We start from the raw sequence: 15,000 nt of genomic DNA, 5'->3' as shown, positions 1-15,000 counted from the left end.
ATCATTAAGCCCAGAAGTTTGAGACCAGTCTGGGCAACACAGTGAGACCCTGTCTCTATTTTTTAAAAAAAGAAAAAAAAGAAAAAGAAAAAGAATTAAATGCTATCTTGCTAGCTATCTGCTAAGTGTTATTGAGTAATATTCTAAATAGATAAAATTGAAAACAGCTACCTGGCCAACTCCTTTGAGGTGGGAGCATAAAAATCCAAATCACATCCACTCTTCTGTTTGAGTCCTCATAGGATGCTACACGACTCCTCTTTCTTTCTTTTTCTTTCTTTCCCTTCCTTCCTTCCTTCCTTCCTTCCCTCCCTCCCTCCCTCCCTTCTTTCCTTTCTTTCTTTCTTTCTTTCTTTCTTTCTTTCTTTCTTTCTTTCTTTCTTTCTTTCTTTCTTTCTTTCCTTCCTTCTCTCTTTCTTTCTTTCTTTCTTCTGAAAAGGTATTTCCCCGTCTTGGTTGGACAATCAAAGGCTTTTAAAGTTCAGACAACCACGAATGTTTGTTACGGCTGCTTAACCGCCAACAATGGAGCAGCACCTCTACCCAGGTATTACTCCATCAGAATGCAATGACTGCCTTCCACGCACCCTAGCTTATGTCACCTTAGGTTACCATATTTCATTTCTCTCACCCACCAATCTCTTCTGCTAGAAGTGGGTGGATAATAGCAGGAGATTCCTCCTTTGCAGTATCTTTTACCAATACTAACATAACACCTCTGCTATCTTCATTTTTCTTACTTGTTTCAGAATTGATTCTGCCCAGAATGTAAACACCAAACAGGATAATTCATAAAGAGTTCATGGTTTTAATCACCTTTGAACTTCCCTCTTGAATAAAATACTCTATTTGATTATTCATTGAATATTCAGGTGTTGGTTTTAGCTTCAAGAAGTTTACAACATACTTGGGGAAACTTAGAAGTAACTAGATGATAGCACAGCAATGCTATGGTAGATGTGTTCACAGAGAAAAAATGTTAAGGCTTTCGAAAAAAGGGAGCATCTGAGCTGAATTGTGAAGCCATGCAAGCAGAAGCAGTGGGGAGGATGTTGACAGAGGGAGCAGCCAGCACACCAAGGCAGGAAGGAGCACAGCACATCTGAGAAGTAACTAGCCGGGCTGGAATGTGGAGCTGAAGGGAGGAACTGGCTGACCACCACGTCGGTGAGGATGAAAAAGGTCATGCAAAAGAACTCACAGCTCCTTGGCAAAGGAGCTCATGCAAGATTTTCTTTTTCTTTTTTTCTTTCTTTCTTTTTTGACACAGAGTGTCTGTCACCCAGGCTGGAATGCAGTGGTGCAATCAATTGTACCTCACTGCTCACTGCAGCCTCAACTTTAAGTTTGAGTGATCCTCCGCCTCAGCCCCTCAAGTAGCTAGGACTACAGACTTGCACTACCACATCTGGCTAATGTTTTGGTTTTCTTTTTCTTTTTTTTTTTTTTTTAATAGAGACAAGGGTCTCACTATGTGGCCCAGACTGGTCTCAAACTCCTGGCCTCAAGTAATTCCCCCTGCCTCTGCGTCTGCCTCCCAAAGTTCTGATATTACAGGAATGAGCCATGACACCCACCCTCATGAAAGATTTTTAACCTGACCTTACAAGATCTTCAATTTAGAAAGTTAACTCCAGAAAAGAGAATGATATTGAGAAGTGAATAACTCAAGGCTGGGAAAAGAAATTAAAAGGCTATTGTAATGAGACATACAAAAAAATGACAATAAGAATCTTGACTAAGGATATAAGGATACAGTACTGGGGATAGAAAGAGGTGCTTTTGAGAAATAATAGAAATAGTGTCAAAGTACCATAATGACTGAGAACATGTAGGCTCAATAAATGAGGACATCACTGATGATTCATAAGTTTCTGGCTTCAGCAATCAGATAGATAGTGACACTACTCCCTGACACAGGGACTATGAAGCACTCAGGAAGAGTTTAGTTGTGAGGTGCATTGACTTTGAGGTTTCCCTGGGACTACTGAGAAAAAATGTCCAGTACATAATTATATACACAGGTCTTGAGTTCAAGAAGGAATTTAGGGCCTGCCACAGTGGCTCCTGCCTGTAATCCCAGCACCCTGGCCTAAGCAAGAGAATCTTTTCTTAAAATTTTTTTAAAATTTTTTCTGGGTGCATAGTAGGTATACATATGTATGGGGTACGTGAGATATTTGATACAGGCATGCAATGTGAAACAAGCACACCATGCGGAATAACCCTATCTATCCCCTCAAGCATCTGTCCTTTGGGTCACAAACAATCCAATTACATTCTTTATTTTTAAATATATAATTAAGTTATTATTGAGGAAGATCATTTGAGCCCAGGATTTTGAGACTAGCCTGGATAACACAGGGAGATCCTGTATCTACAAAAAAGAAACAAAATTAGCTGGGCATGATGGCACCTACCTGTGGTCCCACCTACTCGGGGAGCTGAGGTGGGAGGATCACTTGGGCCTCAGAGGTTGAGGCTGAAGTGCATGACACTGAACTCCAGCCTGACTGATAAGGAGTCTGTCTCAAAAAAGGAAAAAAGGAAGAGTTCAGTACTAGAGATGTAAATTTGGGAGTCATTAGCACCTTGGTAGAAGCTAAAGCCATGATTGTTAATAAGTTCATTCAACGAGCCTGTGGCTAATGAGATGAAGGTGGGAAACCAAGGCCACCTGAATATGAGCCAGGCCCTAGCATTAGCTGATGTCTACGACTCTGCATTAAAAATCCATCCAGAAAAAAGGAAGGCCCTGCTCCCTCATATTCTCTAAGCGAGTTTACTTACTGTTCTGCAGTCTCTGTGCATTTTTGAAGTTCATTTTGGAATTTTGTGTGCTTAGTCTTCCATTTTTCAAATTCTGAAATTTCAAATTTCGAATTTGAAAATTCAAAATTTGAAAAATGGAAGACTCAATTTTTCAAATTTTGAATTATCCTAACAAGCTATGAGTGAGAAGGGGACAGGAAGGGTACAGGCAGGTCACTGATACCAAACACGGCTGGGGGCTGAAGGTTTTGGAAAAGCCTCATTCGCTCAATGGAGTGGTTTTACTGAAATAGGGCCATGAGCATAACAGATGCAATATTGACACAGCCTCAGCCCCAACCCAGAAGCTACTATTAGGCATCCTGGTACTTCCTACTTCCAAAAGTTAGTCATCACGATATATTAGTAAAATATTTTGATATTAAGAAATGAAGAAAACATGCGTGGTCTGGAATGAGCATTTTAAGGTAAATGAAAAGTTCATCTCCTGCAATTCTTCAGACACCCATGTAGTCACACCTTCTCTCAGTGTCTTATGAATATTAAATGCAGTCAATTACCCTGTTTTGATTAATATCAGGTCTTGGTGGGGACTGCTGATCATTGTCTTCCTGATTCTCAGGATTCTGGAAACTGTTCTTTTCTCTCACCTTCCAGAATATTCTGTTCACTGAACAAGTTACTTGACTATGCAGGCAGTATCTGTTCTGTACTAATCAGGACTCTTTGGGTTATAAGTGACAGAAATTCAACTCCAACTAGCTGCGGTAAAAGGGGAAATGTGCTGGTTCCAAAAAGCATGGCTCAGACGTATTCCCTCCTCTGTGTCTCTGCCTGTTTCTGCTCTCGGCTATCATCTCATTTTCTGGATGGATTTTCTACATAAAGCAGGAAGCAGTACCACAATTCACATCTCCTAAGTTTGACACCAGAGGATATCTCAGACTTCTCACCAGAACTAATTTCAAAACGACTCATGGAATTCTCTGATTGGCCCAGCCTAGCAAACACCTCTACCCCTCAATTCACACATTCTGTCCAGAAAAAAAAAAAGGTATTTCTTTTAAAAAAAAAGGGGGGGTGCAAAATAACAGACACCATTCTGTTGTAGCAGAATTCTCCCTCCATTATCTTGTTCCCCCACTGATCTTCCTGGGTATCTTATATATTAGGGAAGGTCTTCCTCTTTTAGACTCTATTGCCTTTGTACCCTGCTCAATTACTCCTTAAAGGTTTTGTCTGCTCTTAGCTGACACTCTTCAATCCTCTAGACTTTAGATCAGCTTTAGATGCCATTGCTTCCAGGAACCACATGTGAAGATTTGTCTTCAGCTTATCCACTGAAACCACAGAAGAAATGGAGAAGGTCAGAGTTCCAACAAGCAGGATCATCAAGAAGAGAGGATATTTTCTCTGCTGGGTTCATAAGATAGTTTTGCAATCCTACCAAGCAGAGAGGCTGGTGAATTCAAAGAAGACAAATCTATCTATCTTTGTGCTAATTCTGATTATGGGGGGAAAAAAAACCTATTTAGAGACATATGGCAATTTAAGAAAGCAGGAAACCAAAGAACCTGGCATTCTCGGAACAACAAATAAAAAACTCCTTAAAAGTTAACAAGGCAAAGATGAATGTGGATTCTAACACATGAAGTTAGCAGTATTTCATGATTTGGCTCTGCTGGAAGTTATTATACCAGAGCAGAGCCAAAATGGAAACTTGCTTTGATCTACAGTTCCCAGTTAAAGAAATCTAAAATTAGACACAGTGTAATCTGGTTACAGAGTATTTCTAATGGACCACTGAGCAGATTAGTGATTCAGTTTTGTTCTTTAAATATAAGAAGACAGACTAATAATGACTGGCTAGAAGACAGATTTAGAGAATATGACTACACCCGAGACCACTTACCTAAGGTTACATTTGAATACAATTAAGTTGGAAAATCCATTATTCATCTTAGTCCACTAAATATTTGATCGCCTTTTCTTTCTTATACCTTTCAAAAGAATCTGCTTCAATTATAATTTTTTTATCATTTTAATTTGCTTGGTTATGTGGCCTCTATTAGAAGAAATAAAATAAGTAAAAAATTTTTTATAATTTATTTTCTCATAATCTTCTACCAATAAAGAAATATTAATTCAAAAGCTAAATATATAATATATAACGGTTATGATTCGCTTTACTTAGTTCAATTCTTCTAAATTGGAAACTGTTAAACTTTAACATTGTTTTTCAGAATAAGATATCATATCTCATGTCTATTACCACTAGGTGGCTCAAATGGCTAAAACACCAGTTCATTAAAGGAGCAGAGCAAAACCGTAAATATTTAAAAATTTATCTCTTTCTACAGTTCCATATACTTTAGTTTTCTGCAAACTTTTATATTATTTATAGATTATCACTATAATACTACACATGGTAAAGAATTATGTAGCTCTTCAACACATATGCCATTTTTATGAATGAGAGATGATTAATGGATGCAATTAATGAGTTATGTTACATTTTATCATAAACATGAAGTGATAAATTAAACTTTTATCAGCTACAACTCTTATATAACAGACAAGTGGCATTCTCCCCCTAATTTTTGTCCTCCATAGAGGTATTTTAAAAATATTTTCCTTGGCCATTTATTATTTGTTATTTGGAAGTACATTTAGGAATCTTGAGTCTGGCTTAAAAGAAAATTATTGACTCTCCCTCAGAGAACTACAATTCAGTTTCAGCTGCAGTAACAGCAGGTCCTGATATTCTTATATTCATATTCAAGCATCTGACATTTGGGTTTTATTTGAATATAGAGCTGTAAATATAACATGAACCAGTTATCACATAGCTCTCGAATACTGAGATCTAATTAGTTCTTTCCAAGCATAATAACTATACTCTATCAAAGTTCTAGTTAGCTTTTGAGAAAGAAATATTATCTTCCCTTACTGTGGCCATGAATAGTTTCCACTGAGTGAGAAAAAAAAAACTCGAACGATAAAAGAGAATTAATAGCTCACATGACTGAATGCTAGAAGTAAGGTTAGTTTCAGGAATGATTCAGTTCAATTGCTCAACAGTGTCATCAGAGACCAGGTTTACTTCGACATCTGTCTGCCCTTGGCAATGTCATCTTCAATCCCAGCAATCCTATTTTGGCTGTCCACAACCTGCCTGGTCTCTGCCTCCATTCACATTTAAGGATAGAGAAAGAAGCTGGTTTCCCAGTTTTTCTAAAACAGAGGACACTTCTTTCCCAGAAATGTATCAGCAAACATGACCTGCAGGCTCACTACCCACCCTGGATGCAATAACTTTCATCAGGGAATGGTTTTCCATCATTGGTATAGGCTCCACCTGGGTACGTGCCCCATCTCAGTAGCCAGAAACAGAATCAGCTGCCCCCAGCAAATGGGCTGTATAAAGGAGGTTTGGATCCCTCTGTAGGAAGGAAAGTTGCTCCTATAGGAGGAAGGGGAGAAGATATCAATTAGGGGGTGGGGGTGGCTACTAATACATACATACACATGACTATGGATGGGAAACACTAAAATCAAACTGCCTGATTTTGAACCCAAGTTCTACCACTTACTAGCTATATGATCAGGAGCAAGGTACTTGACCTCTCGTCAAGTAACAAGTGGGCCAATGATTTGCTTAATTGCTTGTATCATAGGGTTGGTTTCTTTTCCTCTAAAATCCGAGATATTTAGTCAAGCATTTATTACACTCTTTCTTTGTGTGAGGCATGTGAAAAGAATTGGAGAGAACACAAAAGTGAACAAAATGATGTTCTGCTTTGAAAGAGCAAGCAATTCAGAAGAGGAAATTAGAGCCCAGAGACAGTGGTAACAGACAGATGGGATAAGTTACATAAAAAGATATGTTTCCTAAAATGACATTTTTCCTAATTAAATATTCCTTAATAGCAAGCACATCATGTAGTATTTTTTACATCCAAATGAAGTTGACAGAAACTTCTGGATAGTCATTCATTAATGATAAATGACAATGGAGTCTGATTCTGTCACCCATTGCTGGTGGCGTGATCTCAGCTTATTGCAACGTCCACCTCCTGGATTCAAGCAATTCTCCTGGTCTAGCTTCCCAAGTAGCTGAGATTACAGGCATATGCCACCACATCCAGCTAATTTTTGTATTTTTGGTAGAGATGGCGGTTTCACCACATTGGCCAGGTTGGTCTTGAACTCCTGACCTTGTGATCCACCTGCCTCCACCTCCAAAAGTGCTGGGATTACAGGCATGAGCCACTGTGCCAGATTGACATTAATAATTAATAATCAGAACAATGAAACCACCAAAAAATAAATAACATGGGAATGGTAACCAATTAAATTTCAACTATAAAGTGTGTAAAATATAATGTGGTCCTCCTACATATCTATTAGAATGGCCAAATTCCAGATGTAGATCAATAGGAAACTACATTCATTACTGGTGAAGTGCAAAACAGCCACTTGGGAGGCAGTTTGGCAGTTTCTCATAACACTAAGCATACTCTTACCATGCAATCTCACTCTTTAAAATTTACGCAAAGGAGTTGAAAACATGTCTCCACAAAACCTACACAAGGATTTCTGTTTGTTTTTGAGACAGGGTTTTACTCTCACTCCATCACCCAGGCTGGAGTGCAGTGGTGCCACCATGGCTCACTGCAGCCTTGACCTCCTTGGTTCAGTTGATTCTCCTACTCAGCCTCCCGAGTAGCTGGAACTAGAGGCACACACCACCACACCCAGCCAATTTAAACAGAATTATTTGTAGAGACAGGATTTTGCCAAGTGGCCTAGGCTGGTATAAAACTTCTGGACTCAAGTGATCCCCTCACCTTGGCTTACCAAAGTGTTGGGATTACAGGCATGAGCCACTGCACCTGGCCCACATGGATGTTTATAGCAGCTTTATTCATAATTGCTAAAAAAATAAACTTGGAAGCAACCAAGAGATCCTTCAGTAGGTGAATGAATAAATGAACTGTGATACATTTAGCCACTGGGATATTATTCAGTGCTAAAAAGAAATGAGCTATCAAGCCATGAAAATACATGAAGAAATTTTAAATGCACAGTACTAAGTGAAAGAAGCCAATCTGAAAAGCCTAAGAAACAAAAAATGTTTAGTTTTATAAAAGTATGTTTAGTTGAATATGCATACTGCACGATTCCAACTATATGACATTCTGGAAAAGGCAAAACTGTGGATTCAGTGAAAAAAAAAACAGTGAATGCCAGAGGTTGGGGGCAGGGGATGATTAAGTGGAACACAGAAAATTTTAGGGCAGTGATATTACTCTGTATGATAGTACAATGGTGGATATAGTACAATGGTGGATATAGTACAATGGTGGATATAGTACAATGGTGGATATACATCATGATGCATTTGTCTAAGTCCATAGAATGTACAACAAGAGTGAACCCTAATGTAAACTATGGGCTTTAAATGATAATGACATGTCAGTGTAGGTTCATCAAGTAACAAATAAGGCACTCTGGTGGGAGGTGTTGATAGTGGTAGCCATGCACATGGTGGGTGGCAGAAATATATGGGATAACTCCATTTCTTCCATTCAACTGTGCTGTGAACCTCAAACTACTGTTTAAAAAAAAATTGTAAAATGTGTGTGTGTGTGTGTGTGTGTGTGAGAGAGAGCGTGCACGAGAGAGAGAAAGATGCTATCAACTCTCTAATATTTGAAATAACATAGAGAAGCAGAGGTGAGTGCTATCCAAAAATCATTGCAATTTTCCTTGGAAGTCTTTTGTGCTTACAATGTAGAGTATAAGAACTTGGTATTCTATGACCTGTGACCAGATCACAAAATGAACTTCACTGTGAAAACCTAGGAAGTTGTCATTTCCCAGCCCACACCCTGCTCTTTCCTGGGTAGAAGTAGAAAGCTTTCCCTTGTTCGAAATTGAGTTCATTCTCTTGGAGTAAAAGTAGTTAAAATTTTGCTTTTCCAAGACTTTTAATGAGTAAACAGTTTGTCAACGAAGTATAATAACTCAATAACTACCACCCTTAGAGGGCGCTATGGTGCCTTCTGTGCCACTCAAATCAACTTTTCCCTCATCAGAGCGCGGCAGAACCACATAGCTTGCTGGGCCAGCTTTCTTTCCAAGTCTCAGTCCCCAGAATTTGAACACCCTGCTTTTTACATGGTTTTCCTTACTGTTAAAAGAACATAATCATAGCAAGATAACAATTCTACAAAACGAAAAGAACCTAACCAAACCAGTACTAGATAGAAGGTATGCACTGTCTTTGCTTCAAAAAAAAAAAAAAAAATGACCATCACTGTATGTATTTATAGCTACTGGTAACACCTTCATATTCCTTTCAAATGCAATGGTGGATTCCAAACACCCTACCCCAAAGTATGGCACCTAGACATACTGAATATTTCAAGCTGAAGGAATTTGAGAGAACAGCAGAAACAGGAAGTTCTCTCTGACCTTCACTTGTCCTCCCCTGAAGCAGAGTGTAAGAATCTCTTGTGAAAGGTACCTGCCCTAGACGCAGAAAAAAGGAATAACCTCATCTCTGAAGACACAGGGACACAGAAGAATTTGAACTTGGTTCCCCCAAGTTTATTACCATTAGATCATACCCTTCTTTCCCCACTCATATTTCTTTACGACTGTCCATTCTTGATCAAACCAGCTATAAAAAACCACTCAAGGTTGGCTGGATCCAGTGGTGCACGCCTATCTATAATCTCAGCTTTTTGGGAGGCCAAGGCAGGAGGATCACTTAAGGCCAGGATTCCAAGACTAGCCTGGGCAATACTGCAAGGCCCCATCGCAAATAAAATTTTTTAAATATTTTTTTTAAAACATTTGAGTTTAACTGTGTCTTTGGATGTTGATTTCCCTATAAAGGTTCCTGTGTCACATAAAGCTTATATTAAATACATCTGTATGCTTTTCTTTTGTTAATCTGACTTTCGTTACAGGGGCCTCAGCCATGAATGTAAGATGGGTAAGAAAAAGATAGTTTTTCCCTCCTATAGCATAAATAAAAGTCCCAGGTTGAGAGGGAGAGGAAATGCTATTGAGCACCTGAAGTCTTTAGAATGGAATTGTAGTAATGGAGCTAAGAGACTTTTCTTTCAGGCTGTGTGATCCTGAAGGACAGAGGCCTGTCTTTTCTTGTTCATGTCTGATATGGCATGGGTCTGTGTCCACACCCAAATCTCATGTCAAATTGTAATTCCCAGTGCTGGAGGTAGGGCCTGGTGGGAGGTGACTGGATCATGGGGGTGGATCTTTCATAAATAGATTAGCACCATCCTGTTGGTGCTGTTCTTGTGCAAGAGTTCTCATGAGATCGGTTGTTTAAAGTGTGTAACACCTCACCCCCCACTCCCTGCTTCTGCTCCTACCATAGGAGAGGTCTTGCTCCCCCTTTACCTTCTGTCATGATTGTAAATTTCCTGAGTTTACCCCGAGGTGCCGAGCAGATGCCAGCATTATGCTTCCTGAATAGCCTGCAAAACCGTGAGCAAATTAAACTTCTTTTCTTTATCAATTACCCAGTCTCAGGTATTTCCTTATAGCAATGCAAGAAAGACCTAATCCCATGTCCTTGCTTCAGTGTGTGCTGCAGATTATTACCCACATAAATCTATGCTGAGTCAATGTGACTTTTTCCAGAATGTTTGTAAACCAACTCATATTTGAGGTAACTGAGAAAACAATGACATGAAAAATAAACACTGTAAGACAGAGGTGGGGACTGAGAAGGATGATAACTAAAATGTTATCTCAAGAGGAAAAGGAAATGGCTGGTTCAGGGCTTCCTTAGAGTGAGAAGAACAACTTGTACTGGAACCCATTTTCATCCCTAAAAGAAAAATCCACAGTACTGCAGGAATGACAGAGCTGGAAAAGGCTCTTCAGATCCTCTTGAGTCAACCCTCTTATTTTACAGTTCAAAATAGAATTTCATAGCTAGAAGTAACATGCCTACGTTCTCTTAGCCAATGAGAGACAAAAGCAAGACAACGAATTATTTTATCCTCACCTCACTGTGGGTCTCAACTGCTCCATGTGGTGGTGGCCACTTCATGGTTCCCAGCATTCGGAATCAACTTGCCTTGGCAGCAGAGGTTTCTTGAAAAACCAAGCCCCACCTCAGAGTTTATGTCAAAACCACTGGATTACTTCCAGGGTGAATGTTGCTGGGTCTCTGAGCACCATCAGTGAGAAATAAGGAGCTGGTTGTGGTTACCGCCATTTGCATTTTGCCCAGACACATGGATATGGGAGACTTCCATCCCAGTCCAGAGCCCCTGCCAATGACAGGCCAGATGGGCACCCAGTTTCTCAAAATGCTTCCAATAGGTCTTTCAATGATTCACGGCCTCAGTTTCCAAGAACTCTAGATGACTAGAAACACTTTGGTGATGTTATGCAGATCAAATCAGGAGTTAGCACAAGGAGAGATGTTTCATGCAAATGTAAAATCCCAGAATCCGAGAGTAAGGTAGGCATGGCCATCAGCAGAAATCAGCAATCCTATCACACTGCCTAGTCAGGTGGCTTTCTCATGTGCTCCTTCAAATGTGCATGTCAAATACCTACAAACATGTAAGTTATACAGTAACTTCAACCCACAAGACGGTTATAGTTTAATGGATGCTAAAGCAAATATATAAGTGCCTACTGTTTCCATTCATGTATTCAATCACCTATTCAACCCTGCATTAATTAGGTCTTTATCAGCTGGGCACAGTGGCTCATGCCTGTAATCCCAGTGCTTTGGGAGGCTGAGGCAGGAGGATCGCTTGAGGTCAGAAGTTTGAGATAAGCCTGGGCAACATGGACTTCAACTCTACAGAAAGTATTTAAAAATTAACTGGGCATGGTGGTGCGCACCTGTAATCCTATCTACTCAGGAAGCTAAAGCAGGAAGGTTGCTTGAGCTGTGGACTGTGAGGCTGCAGTGAGCTATGCTTGCACCATTGCACTCCAGTCTGGGTGACATAGCAAGACCGTGGCTCTTAAAAAGAAAAAAGATATTTATTAAGTGACTCACATTAGAAGCACTGGGCTTGAAGATGGGTGCAAAAATGAGTAAGAAACAATTCTTCCCTCGTGGAGTTCCAATTCCTGGCAGGGTAATAGAGAAGAGAAACAAATTACTAGGATGCAATGAGGAAAGTGCTCTGGTGGAGGAGCATGGCTGCAGGATCAAGGGATAACAGAGGATAGAGGGATTCCTCTCTGATGTATGTGGGTGTTCATTCAATTAGAGTTCTCATGCCAAAGACTCGCTAGTGGCTCATTTCATAAACTTGCAGCCACACAATTTTCTCTCTTCAATGGCAAAAACCTCCAACAACATTAACTCCAAATTTCCCCAGTTGGTACTTAGTACACTTGTAGAATAAAATCTTGCCTCCCCCTCCCTCATCATTCTCCCCTTTAACCCATCAAGGCCCTTAGTTTATCTTGTTAGCTATAAGAAAATGCCCTTGCAAATTAGCAAGATTGCACATTACAGTCCGAACTAAATAGATTTGAAATAAAGTTCAATTCTTCTATAATTAACAAGAGGAGCTTTTAAAAATTGTAATCTGGCTGGGTGCAGTGGCTCACACCTGTGATCCCAGCACTTTGGGAGGCTGAGGAAAGTGGATCACGAGGTCAGGAGTTCAAGACTAGCCTGGCCAAGATGGTGAAACCCTGTCTCTACTAAAAAAAAAAAAAAAAATAGCGAGGTGTGGTGGCATGCACCTTTAGTCCCAGCTACTTGGGATGCTGAGGCAGAAGGATCACCTGAACCCAGGAGGTGGAGACTGCAGTGAGCCAAGATCGCACCGCTGCACTCCAGCCTAGGCAACAGAGTGAGACTCCATCTCAAAAAAAAAAAAATGTAATCTATATATTTCTTCAAGTTAAGGAATTTTAGAACAAAGGGGGAACTTAGAGATACCTTGGACCAACTTCTCTGTTTTTAGACAAAGAAACTGAAACCTATACTAACTGAATGCACTAACCAAGCTCATAAAAATAGTACTAGAAGATAATTACTACCCAAATTACTGTAATCAGTAACAGAAATCACAGTCACTACCTCTTAGTCACTGAAGATTTTAGACCCAACTCACTGTCTCTCTTCAATACTATTCCTGCCATAATTCTTGGGCATTTTGATACCAAAGGTATCAAAACATAGGTGATATGAACATAGGTGGCATGTTCAATGCATTAGCTTACCAATGTTTTACTTTTCACCAGCAAGGATCTTGTACTCCATCTCCCCACAGCCACCTACCTCCATGGTCATACCCTGGTCCCTGTCATTACCAACAAATGCATCCCATCCAAGTCCCAAGTTTCCAGCATCCCACTCTCCTACCACCAGCTCACACCCTCTTCCACCCCAACTCCAACAGTGTTTGACCCTACTGGCTTCTCATTTTTAATTTCTATCCCCATGCTAACATTCTGACCTCTTGGCATACTCAGCTCAAAGTAATGCTTACGAGTAACATCATAAGTGGACACCCTCAATTTCAACTTCACTCTCCTTTACTCAGAACTACCTGACAAAATCCAGCCTCGGGGTCAGGTGCAGTGGCTCAGACTTAAAATTCCAGCAACTTTGAGAGGCTGAGGTGGGAAGATCGCTTGAGACCAAGAGCTCAAAATCAGCCTGGGCAATACAGCAAGACCCTGTCTCTACAAAAACAAATACAAACCTTAGCTGGACATGGCAGTGCACAACTGTGATCCCAGTTACTCAAAAGGATGAGGCAGGAGGCTCACTTGAGCCCAGGAATTTGAGGTTTCAGTGAGCTATAATTCCACCACTGACTCCAGCCTGGGCAAGAGCAAGACTTTCTCTAAATAAATAAATGAATAACTCCAGCCTGAGTCAAATCTGCTTTCTGTACTCACTCATTTCCTGCACCTGTGTATCTAAGTATGGTTACAGAAAAGCACAATGATGCTGACAGGTATCTTTAAAATCATGACCACGGCCGGGCACAGTGGCTCACAACTGTAATCCTAGCATTTTGGGAAGCCGAGGCAGGCAGATCACAAGGTCAAGAGATCGAGACCATCCTTGCCAACATGATGAAACCCCATCTCTACTAAAAATACAAAAATTAGCTGGGCATGGTGGTGTGTGCCTGTAGTCCCAGATACTTGGGTGGCTGAGGCAGGAGAAGCACTTGAACCCAGGAGGCAGAGGTTGCAAGGAGCTGAGATCATGCCACTGCACTCCACCCTGATGACAGAGCAAGTCTCCATCTCAAAAAAAAAAAGAAAAAAAAGAAAAGAATTATGACCACAAACAAAAGGCTGACCCTAAGTAGTCTACCCGCCATTCTTTGAGAACATTCACCAAGTCCATTCTCCTAAAGAACTATTTCACATCTTCTCCTCAAACCTCCCAAATCCTTTCCTTTCTTTAAGATTTGCTAATTGCTCCTTATTTCAATGAGAAATAAGAAAATCCCTATCAATAAATTTACTTTTTGTACCTATAGCCATATACCTTGTTTCCTTTTTATGACAATAAACCTTGTCCTTGTGCATTAGAACCCACTTCTTCTTTCTTCTTGCCTACTCAACAATGTCAGTTCTGAAATACAACCTCTTTCTCCTGCATCAACTTTCTCTCTCCACTGAGTCATTTCTATGAGCATTTACACATCTTAAAATATTACTACTGACCCCACACTCCCTCCCAGAAAGGCCCCATTTATCTGCTCTTGTCAAAGTCACCTATGACCTCCCCACTGCCCAATCCAATGAACGATTTTCATTTCTCCTTTATATATCAGCAGGATTTGACCATCCTTTTTTCTTGTCCTTTGCTTGACTATTCTTTGCTTCTTGAAATATTTATTATCTTAGTTTCTGGACAACACACTCTTGCTCTTCTTCATCTCTGGCTACTCTGCCTTAGCATCTCTGATGGATGCTGTTCTTCTTGTCAATTTTTAAATATAATTCCTAGAGTTTGGTTCTCAGACCTCTTCTCTACCTACCATTCCTTTGATAATCTTGGTCTATTGGCTTTTTGGGAGACTAGAATATGTCACCCCAAAATACGCCTCTTAAAAGACTGTTGATCTGAAGACAATTAAAGAGAAGCAGTTGCAGGAAAGTGCTCTGCCCTCCTTCAATTTGCCTAAAAGCAAGACACAGATTTATAAATACTAAAGATACCCAGTCCCCACATCC

General features: G+C 40.1%; 1 long non-coding RNA gene across 1 annotated transcript in view; it reads right to left on the bottom strand.

Moving 5' to 3' along the window:
- Positions 1-6,054: 6,054 nt before the first annotated feature.
- The window catches only part of LOC103794130 (uncharacterized), a 29,203-nt gene continuing 20,257 nt past the window's right edge, over positions 6,055-15,000 (bottom strand). The window contains exons 4-6 of the long non-coding RNA XR_013519586.1: positions 11,837-11,910; positions 10,823-11,378; positions 6,055-6,235 (exon numbers count right to left, since the gene is read on the bottom strand). This is a non-coding gene — a long non-coding RNA (uncharacterized LOC103794130). The remainder of the gene's footprint in view (positions 6,236-10,822; positions 11,379-11,836; positions 11,911-15,000) is intronic.

This window comes from Callithrix jacchus, chromosome 7, assembly GCF_049354715.1.
Source record: "Callithrix jacchus isolate 240 chromosome 7, calJac240_pri, whole genome shotgun sequence".
Classification (NCBI taxonomy): domain Eukaryota; kingdom Metazoa; phylum Chordata; class Mammalia; order Primates; family Cebidae; genus Callithrix; species Callithrix jacchus.
This window is presented reverse-complemented; position numbering and strand designations above follow the sequence as displayed.